We start from the raw sequence: 10,304 nt of genomic DNA, 5'->3' as shown, positions 1-10,304 counted from the left end.
TATTGTTTCTTCCCCGTGTCAGCTGTTTGCCCTGGAAACCGCACTGCACACCATGTCTGGAGCGAGAGGACAACCCTTCTTCCTTGGCTTTTAAGCCCATTTTCCTCACCACTGAGGTAAAGACAGAGTGCACTGGCAGAATATACATGGATCAGGGATTAAAACAAAAACGGCCGAGTTCATTTTGTACAATATTTTTAACATATGAATTCAACGGCAACAGACAAGTTATAAAATTCCATGAATGTAAATGTTGATTAAATGCTCATCTATTGCAGGGCTGCTTCTCTGCATCCACACTGGAGTGTTATGGCCTCTCAGCGCAGGCAGAATGCAGTCAGCGATAGGAGTCTCCAGGATACATTCCGAGGATCTCTGGTCTGGCTGGAAAGAAAGTTTCCTTGGGACACTCGCTGGGCGGCCGGCCCGAACGGTCAGAGTGTTACAGCTCTCCCAAGGGAAGCCCATGCAGGGCAGGTTGCCAAGGTCTCTCCTGTTACCACAGCAGCGCCAATGCCAGCAGCAGCAGTGGTGGCAGGCTGTGTGGAGCAGCAGCAGCAGCGGCCAAGAGCTGCAGCCAGTGCCACTAGGCAAGCGGCAGGTAGTGGCTACAGCTGGCAGCAGTGGCTTGGGTGTGAGCCAGGCTTGCTGGTGCATCCAAGGTTCAGGGATGAATGTTTTGGGAAAGAAAACTCTTCCCCGGAGTGTTACAGCTCAGTAAACCAGCGTCTCTCAGACGATTCTCGGTGAAGTAACGTGTGCACTTTAAGTCCATGTGGATAGGGACTTTGTGAACACTTTGCGAGTAGAGTGGGATCCAGGGGTAGATGCTTCCCATTGGGTCAGTCTGAGAAGCTAGGATGCTCTATTTGCCTGGGGAAGGACTTCAGGTGTTGTCCCTATCCGGCTGACTGCCATGGACTTCTCGGTGGGGTGTCATGGTATTTCAGGTCAGGTGTTTTGGCAGGGAGCACCCGCCATTCTCACTTCTGAGATTCCCTGGGGTCTGATGCTGCTTTACCATACCAGTTGCTCTGTCTGGTGGCAAGGTTGGCTTAGCCCGCAATCTATCTACCTTTATAGCCAGCAATGCAAAACCCAAAAATGTCTCTCAGGCCTGCTGGGGCATCCCAGTAGTTCTAGGACTTGCGTGGCTAAGGCAGATGGGTCGCTGGAGCTCAGGAGCTCAAGACCAACTTGGGCCATAGCAAAGTTGCTATATTTTAGTATCTTTAGTAGCATTTTAAAAGACTTTGATCAAGGAACCTCGTATTTTGTGGTGGGCCCTGCCAATTATGCTGCTGGACCGGAACACGGTAGGCACTTACCTCCAGGACATGAACCGGAATGATAAACTGCCATGATCATTCCTGCGTAGATATCCAACAATAATGCCCCAATCAACAGCCCTTGATTGAGGGGGAAAATACATTTTTGTTGCGATTCTGCTCTCACTACAAAGCATAGGTTAGTTATAGAGTCAGGTTCTGTAACCATGGGAAAAAGACATCGTCTTCACATTTGTTCCGGCTTAGTCTGTTGTGTTCTATGTTCCTTTGAAATAGAAACCACAGGTGTGTCAGGCACCAGGTCTGTTATGGGATAAGAATTATGGAGGGCAGATTCCCTGCGTGAAATCGATGCCATGAAATTGAGGAACCAGAGCCTAAGTCATGAACGACTGGCACTGAGGCTGAGCTCCTAAGCGTGGGCTTCAACAGTCTTGAATGGTCGCCTTCACTAAAGCCCCAGCATTGAAAGGGAAAGTGTCCCCATGGCCACAGAACAACGGCTCTGCTCTGGTGTGGGTCTGAGGATTTTCAAGAGATCTCCAGAAGGCAGACCAGTAACCATGGAAGTCGGTGAGCAGTAGAGGTTCATCCTGCTTCTCATAGGCAGAAGCTGAGGGCGGCTGGCAGGTAGGTCACGAACTGTGAAGGCTCAGAGTTCTAGATGTTTCTGCCCAGTACAAAAAGAATGTATACAACAGTCTGGTGGCTTATATGTTTTTCTTTTCTATATGGGAATTGGTACTCAAGTGTTCTCTCTCTCTCTCTCTCTCTCTCTCTCTCTCTCTCTCTCTCTCTCTCTCTCTCCTATTTTATATAGAGGATTTTGTTTTTGTTTTGTTTTGTTTTGCCTTGGTTGAATCCAAAGATTACATGTGAGGGGAAGCTGAGTCAAGGGAATCCAGACTCAGAGCCCATTGAAGGGCATAGTAGGTACCTGGATGACTCCCCGCTGAGAACTACAGCAGGAACTGCCTTACTGATACCCTCAGAGGTCATGGAGGGCCACTGGGATTGTCCTGAACTCCATGCCACAGGTGCTGCCTCCTCCTCCCTCAAAACTTTAACTCCAAGTCACACTCCTCTCTTCTGAGTCCTTAGCGTTCCACAGGCACACGGTGCCCTGCGCTTACCTGGAAAGGTGTCCTCTCCTTCTCCCGATGGCATAGAAGCTACACCCACAGCATCTGTATGCCGCTTGCTCTCTGTATCCTATGAAAGAGGATGCTCGGGTGTCTGCCTACAGCTACTCTTTCCATAAGACTCCAACTCAAACCTTCCGCTGGCCAAGGGAGCATCACCCAGACTCCACCATGTTCCCGCACATCTCCTTCTCCCTAAAGCGCGGGCGCCTGCCCTCCCTTCTTGTTAGCCAGAACAGAGCAAACCCTTCCAGCCCACCTGTACTTACATTAGCAGATACGGCTGGTGCTGTCAACTCTGGTGTACGTCACCGCGGGAAGCAGAACGATGCGGGCATTCTTCTAGTCTACTTTTTGTTGTTGTCACTGCTATTGTTTTGAGACAGGTCTTTCTGTGTAGCCCTGCCCGTCCTGGTCACTCTGTATCTAGTATGGCCTTAAACTCAAGAGATCCCACTTGCCTCTGCCTTTCAAGCGCTGGGATTCATAATGTGCACCACTGCCACCCAGCCCTCTAGTCTAAAGGCCTCTATGTTCTTGGCATGTTTGAGCAGAAAGTAAAAAATTACTCAAAGGGAGTTTGCCATTTCATTTTTCAGTATTAAGCAGAAGCAATAAATGAAACTTATTAACAGGTGGGAGGGTATGGTATATCACAAAGGAACAAGATTTTTCTTGGTTTCAACTGAGTCCTAAGTGTTGAGAAATGTATGGAAAGAGCCCCTCTGTTGTAAAGAGAGATGCTAGACCATCCCTTAGGATCTGCGAAGAGATGCTTCCAAACTCACCATGCTATCTCTTGTAGTTTTAAGCAGCATGGGTACTTCATGGACGCCTAGTGCATTGAGACCTATGCTATGGCCTCCCAGCAGTGGGGGTGCAAGTCTCTCTTACGGCAAGTCTAACCCCTTAGGAATGAACAGCCCTGGAATGAAGGCAGTAAGACCTCACAGAGGATTCTAACTTGTGACTGCCTAGGGTTGGAGGGTCTGGGGCCTGACCCATGCCTAGAGGCTTCTAGGGTGTGAAATCCGGTGAGGTTGCCTTAAGCAGGGCAGAGCAAGGGGCTGGCTGCAGTGGACGAAAGGTGGCTGTGTTAAGGTGAGACAGACTCTGTGGGTCAGTGTAGTCACTGTAGCTAGCCTTATCCAAAGAGCCTGTATAGGTGCTCATACCAAGAGCTGTGAAGCTGTGGAGTAACCAGCTCTTCTGGGAAGCAAATTATCCACATCAAAGCACATCCTGTGATGGGGGTATAATAAGGAAGGGCTTCCCACCCCAGATGAAAGCAACTTCAGTACATTGCTGTGTAGGGAGCAGAAACAACAGTGCCAACAGGGTCAGATGCATTTGCCTCCATTGTGGTTTGGATTTTAAGTATTCCCCAAATGCTCACGTTGTAAAGGCTTGCTTGTCCGCCTAGCGTGTGACAGGGAACTCCTGGAACCTTTGAGAGTGGAGCCTCATTGGGGGAGCGTAGATCACTGAAGGCCATGAAGGGGCATTGGTATCATAACCCCCTTTCTGTCTCCCACTTTGCTTCTTTTTTTTTTTCTTATTTAGTTTTTATTCATAATCATAAGCTTAAACTTGTAATCCAGCTAGTCTTGAAGGGCAATGAGGAAAATATGGAACCCAAAGAACCTCAGTGAGGGCAGAGATTACAGGGTACTGAGAGCAGATGGGGTGGGGGCGCTCTCCTGAGCTACAGAAGGAGTGGTTTGATGGGTAAAATGCCTGCAAGTCAAAAGAAGTTAGAGTTGTCCATAGTCAGAAATGGTGGTCTTCTTGCTGGTCTTGCCATTCCTGGACCCAAAACACTCCATGGTTTCCACAATGTTCCTGCCTTCCTTCACCTTCCCAGAGACCACATGCTTGCCGTCCAGCCATTCAGTCTTGGCAGATAAAACCCTGGGAACCGTTTGTGTTTGGTCCAGCATCTGCCATGGACAAGATGCCAGGACCTGAATGCTTCAGGATGAAGTTCTCATCCTCAGATTTCTCTCCGGAGATGGACCTGCCGCCAGTGCCATTATGGTGTGTAAAGTCACCACCCTGGCACATGAATCCTGGAGTAATTCTGTGAAAGGAGGAACCCTTGTAGCCAAATCCTGTCTCTTCAGTGCTCAGAGCATGAAAGTTTTCTGCTGTCTTTGGAACTTTGTCTGCAAACAGCTCGAAGGAGATGCTGCCCAAGGGCTCCTCATCAGCCACGATGTCAAAGATCAGGGTGGGGTTGACCATGGCTGCAGCAAGCAGTGAAAAGTGACAGTGGCATCTGCAAAGCCCCACATTGCTTCTTACACTGCCTCTGCCATGTCTTTCCACCATGATGAACGGTGCCTCCACCAGCCAGAGAGAAAGGACCAGGAGTATACATCAGAGCTCTGAAATGGTGAGCGGGAATAAGTCCTTTCTCCTTTAAGCCATTTATTTCCGCTATTTTGTTACAGTGATTTTGAGTGTTGATGGACACACCCATGGCCTATCTCTTCTACCTCATTTGACCCCCAAGGAATAAAGCTTGCATAGTCTGTGAAAGAGGAAAATGCAGAATATGAGTTGAGATTGAAGATATAATGGGCAGAGCCAACTCTTTCCTCTTCCCTGTTGCTGGTTGTAGAGATGGACAGACACCGGAGAGATTAAAGTTTTCATTTTTATCACACTGTACTCATTAATCCTGGACCCAATAAGAAAACCCTTTTAAAAATCTGAAAAGGATTGAAAATCTTTGGGTTATGCTGAAGCCCTCTCTTCCTGGGGTAGAGAAGGGGGATCTGACAGAAGATACCTAAAGATCAAAGTAGGAGAGAAAGGAAGGCGCCTCCTGCTTGCATCCCACTGTGCTGGCTCATTCAAAAGGCTGTTATCTCTCGCATCCCGCAGAGAAGCTGGAAGGAGAGGCAGCTTATACATAGAGAGCTCAGGTAAATGCTGCACTGGAGAGAATTTGAATCTCTGTTTCCCAGGATCTGTGGACTCCACTGTTAAATTTTCAACCCCCAGGTACCAAATGTGAGTCTTACTCAAGCCAGATGACAAGTCCTCACACCGTAGTAAGTCTTTCTTGTGTGTGGAAAAACTGCCAGTGCCTGTGTGTGTGTGTGTGTGTGTGTGTGTGTGGTGTGTTGCACATGTGTGTGCAGGTGCACATGCTTGTGCACACATGGAAGCAGAGGTGGATATCTGGGGTCTTGTTCTGCCCTATTTCCTTGAGACAGAGTGTTTCACTGAACCTGGGGCTATGCTGGCAGCCAGCTCCGAGGTTACAAGTGTACAGGCGGCCATCCCTGAAGTTTCTTGTGGAAGTGTTAGGGATTTGAACTCAGGTCCTCATGCTTAAGCAGCGAATGCTTTTTTACCACTGAACCAGCTCCCCAGTATCATGATTTGCTTTTTATGCTTCTGTGTGACATATTTGTTTTATAATTGCATCTTTTTAAAAAAGATTTTATTTATTTATTTTTATGTAAGTACACTGGTGTCTTCAGACACACCAGAAGAGGGCATCTGATCCCATTACAGATGGTTGTGAGCTACCATGTGGTTGCTGGGATTTGAACTCAGGACCTCTGGAAGAGCAGTCAGTCCTCTTAACCGCTGAGCCACCTCTCCAGCCCCTTATAATTACATCTTATAGAAAGATTTTGTTTTTTTAGTTTTTAATCACTTGTAGTACTAAAGCTTGTAGGCAAATTTAAAAAAATATATTTATTTTATTATTTTTAATTATGCAAATGTATGTCTGTATGTGGGTGTGTGCACATGAGTGCAGGTTGGGCAATGAGACTAGAGGCAGTGGACCCCCTGGATTTGGCATTACATGAGGTATGAGCCTCCTGATGTGGGTGTTGGGAACTGAACTTGGTTCTTCTGCAAGAGCAGTACATGTTCTTAGTCACTGAGCCATCTCTCCATACCTTAGAATTTCTTTTAACTACTTAAAAGCAACTATTTTTGTTATAAACCAAACATAATTGGACTTTTTAAAGTGTCAGAATTATTTCGTTTTGAATTTATGGTATCTCAAGGCATAGCAAAACTTTTATTAATTAAAACTAAAATAATTTTTTTTTTTTGCATGGCCAATTCCAGGGCCTTATTGGTTAGAGGAGACACCATTAGTCCAAAGCTTTATTTTAAGATCAAGAACTCATGGATTAATAACCTATCCCATGAGGAATGACCTTTTTTTTTTTGGTAAAAAATAGTGTATATTTAGAATTAGCTGTCTGGTTTCAGTTTAGAGGATCCCAATCTTGTTGGCAACGTCCAGAGCATCATAATTAGGAGCCAACCAAAACATATGCCCTTGAAGGGAAATGAAATTTAAGGCTTGTGATTCATGTAACTTATGTCCAGAGAGTTGTTTGTAAGCTCAGAAGCCTGAGGCAGAGGACACAGTAGAACAGGCCTGGGCACGCCCAGGCAGGCCATTGTTAAAACATTCCTGGGGCTGATAGTTTGGAGTCATATGTTAACCAGGTGTTCTGCAGACTTGCACGCACCATTCTGCAAATGTGTTGGTGTTTAAATGGGCCAATCGTGTACAACCGCGCCAATTCTCCCGACCCCCCCTCCCCTCCCCCTATAAAAACCCCTAGTTTCCGAGCCACGTGGTCGATGCCTCTACCTCCTGCGTGAGGTATGCATCGGCCAGGAGCTCTGCCAATAAACTACCTCGTGTTTTTACATCAAGATGGTTTATTCGTGGTTTTTGGGTGCCACCTTCTCGAGACTGGAGTGGGGAGGGCTCCCCAGGGAGGTCTTTCACCTTCTTCTCTGTGTCAGGCCTTATCAGGGTATTGACTTTGGCCACATCGCTGTCATAAAGTTTCTTCACGGCCTCTTTGTCCTGGTGTTCGTTGGCCTTGACACCCACCACAAACACAAGCATGCTGTGGTCCTCTGTCTTCTTCATGACTGGCTCGGTGGTCAGGGGAGTTTGATGATGGCATAGGGTCAAGCTTCTTTCTCCTGGGTGCCCTCTTTCCAGGATATTTGGGCAGCTTCCAGAGCCGCAGGGTCTTGGGTCGCGCTGGAAGGTGGGTGACATGCGGATCTTCTCCTTTTCGTGTGAACACCTCTCAGCACCGCCTTCTTATCTTTCAAGATCTTCTCTTTGGCTACAGCTTTGGGGGCGGCAGGAGCTTCCTTATTCTCTTTCTGAACCTTCTTGGCAAAAAGCAAGGAAGGACTTTTTTTGTTGTTAAAAAAAAATCTTATGTTAATTGTTCCAGTTGTCAGTACTCTCTCACTTCTTATTTCCACATTACATTAGCAGGGAATTTCATTTAAGGCGATTTTCTTTCAGAATTCTTTCATAAGATCGTCTTTTGGTTCCAGCCCGTGAGATTTTTATTGGAGTACACACGTAGGCTAAATAGTTTTACGGAAATGAAGTCACTCATGTCACATATGAGGAAATGGATATCGATGTAATCACTTAGAAATTTTCTGACAGTTAACTGTGGAACTTTCAATAAGTCATGAGTGGAATGAAGCATTCATTGAAATACCTTGCTCAGACAATGTATCTTCGTAAGATAAGCATGGTTTCAGAGGAGAGAGAACAGTAGGGGCACCAAGCAAAGCCTGCCATAACGCAACTCTGCATGCATTAAAACAGCACCGAAACATAAAGCCGGTGCTTACGGAACCACACTTGGCTCCATGAGTTCTAATTTGTACAGGATAACATGGGAAAAGGTACCAGACTAACAAAGTTCAACTTGAAGTTTTGGCAATGTGTGTGTCTTTCAGCAGAGAAAGTTGGACTCTAAGCCACTGCCTTTGGCAACGAACCTCACCATGGCTGATCTTCATGACCTCACCCTGGAATTTGGCTCCAGGCTCGAATGACCAGCTTTCATCAACCTGAAAATAATGCTTCTTTGTCTATTGGGAAACAAACTGCGACAGATTGACTCTCTCTGCTAGAACCGTAGCTCTTCAGACTAGCCTGGCCCGTGAAATTCTTAGGGAAGCATGGGATACAATTTGAGGAGTTTAGCTGTGTGTGAAAATCTTAATGAATCCAGCCACCTTGTAATTTAGTAGCTAAGAGGCAGCTGTTGGAATAGACTATCCATTAAATCTTCAATATGGGGCAATTTGACCTTAGTTAACGTATTGTAGAAAACAGAATTTCAGAATATAGTCAATTTTGAAGTCTGAGCCAGGAGCCTGAACACTGTGTAGTTACCCTATCTTACCTAGTCTATACCTTATCAGACGCTATGTCAGCCACTGGTATAAAAACAAAAGATGGCGTGACTCTTCTTCCTTAAAAATTAAACCAAACCAATCTTCTTAAATTAAAGCTGCTTTAGACAATTAGTATTCGCTCACCAATCTTTGTTCTCTGGACCTTGGTGGGAAACTAAAAGAAACATCATTTCTGCTACTCTTTATGTATGATTACCTCTGAATATGGATGTTTTGGTGGTCTTGGGATTCAGAAAACCTCAAAGGGAACCACAAAGACATGGAAACAGTGTTGCCAGAAGAAACACTGGAAGTTGGCAAAGAGAACTGGAAGGGTTTCACATAGTCCTAAGAACACACTGCCTGTGGCTGACTGAGCAGCCACTGAGGAAGGCAGGGTTATAGCCAATGAAAAGCTTGGGGACGCGATGCATGTAATCTCTGCGTTGGCTCATCACAACTCGCTGCCACCAGAATCAGGTACAATCCAGGTCTGGTCGACAGGAGCTTTCTTAGTCCACTCAAATGAGGAGGAATCCTTGTCACCACGATTGTGGTCATTGGTAGGTGAGAGACAAACTTGTATTTTATCTAGTCCTAGTTACTTTGGCTTTTTGTATTAACAGCATACTCTACTTCTCGGAGAACATATCGTATAGTGTGATAGCTGTAAGGGACAGTTTGAATCCTCAATAAACTCAAATATAAACTTTGAATTATTTGCATCTATGGCCTCCAGTTTTCAGCTTGTTTCTACAGCCTTGACTTGAGAAACCCTGTAACGCTCTCACATACCACACGCTCCTTCCTCCAGGCACGCAGAGCATCCCCAAAGCTTACCTTGCAAAGCTGCATCATATACAGTTTCTTCCTCCCAAACTGAAACATTCCACCCTCCAGGGAAGATCTTTATACAGAAAGGCAAACCATTCAAAATAGCTTCAGGAAGACAAAGTCCCATATCAGCCTGTGCTTGTAACTGTGAAGAAACTACAGCCCTTTTGGGGACTCTTGAGATACTGGCAAACTTTCATACCCCATCTTGCCTAAGCTGTTCATCCTCTGTGTAACTTGATAAAGAGTGTTATATGGAATTGGGACAGAAAGGCTCAAGAGGCTTTTGAGCAGGCAAAAATCCTTGCAGGGCAGGTTTATCAGTTGTGTGCCCCACTACCCCAGTGTCTTTTTTCCTTAGAAGTCACCAGATGTTCAAAGGCTATATATAGCTGGTGGCTACAGCAAAAGTGACAGGCTGTTGCAGGATTTTGCCAGTAACATTACCAGGTATCATAAACATTTTACAAGACCACAATACACAGTCATTTTACAGCTCTGCCTGGTCCTTTTATCCTATATGGATTGCTCTCCCATCCCCCTTCCTTTAGATGCACCTGTAAGTCTCTGTATCGACTCTCCAAATCAGCAACACACTCAGAAGTTATCATTATGTCATCTACATAACAAAACATTTTGAGAAGATGAACAAGGAAAGACAACATCTGGAACCACCACCCCCTGACAGACAGTGGGGTTATAAAGATGAGCTTGTTGAAGCTCTCTGAAAGTCTGTCATCATGTGGCTTCAGCAAGTGTCAGGTCACCCAGAGGTTCACAACTAAGAAGATGCCAAAACCAAACATAAGCAAGGTCTAATACAACACGG

General features: G+C 45.8%; 2 pseudogenes; both read right to left on the bottom strand.

The window, feature by feature from the left end:
* Positions 1-4,185: 4,185 nt before the first annotated feature.
* LOC110333368 lies at positions 4,186-4,684 on the bottom strand (annotated as a pseudogene).
* A 1,993-nt stretch (positions 4,685-6,677) lies between these two features.
* On the bottom strand, positions 6,678-9,496 carry LOC110333482 (annotated as a pseudogene).
* Positions 9,497-10,304: the final 808 nt, after the last annotated feature.

This window comes from Mus pahari, chromosome 15, assembly GCF_900095145.1.
Source record: "Mus pahari chromosome 15, PAHARI_EIJ_v1.1, whole genome shotgun sequence".
In the NCBI taxonomy this organism is placed as follows: Eukaryota; Metazoa; Chordata; class Mammalia; order Rodentia; family Muridae; genus Mus; species Mus pahari.
The sequence above is the reverse complement of the archived record's forward strand: the minus strand, read 5'-3'. Positions and strand labels throughout refer to the sequence as shown.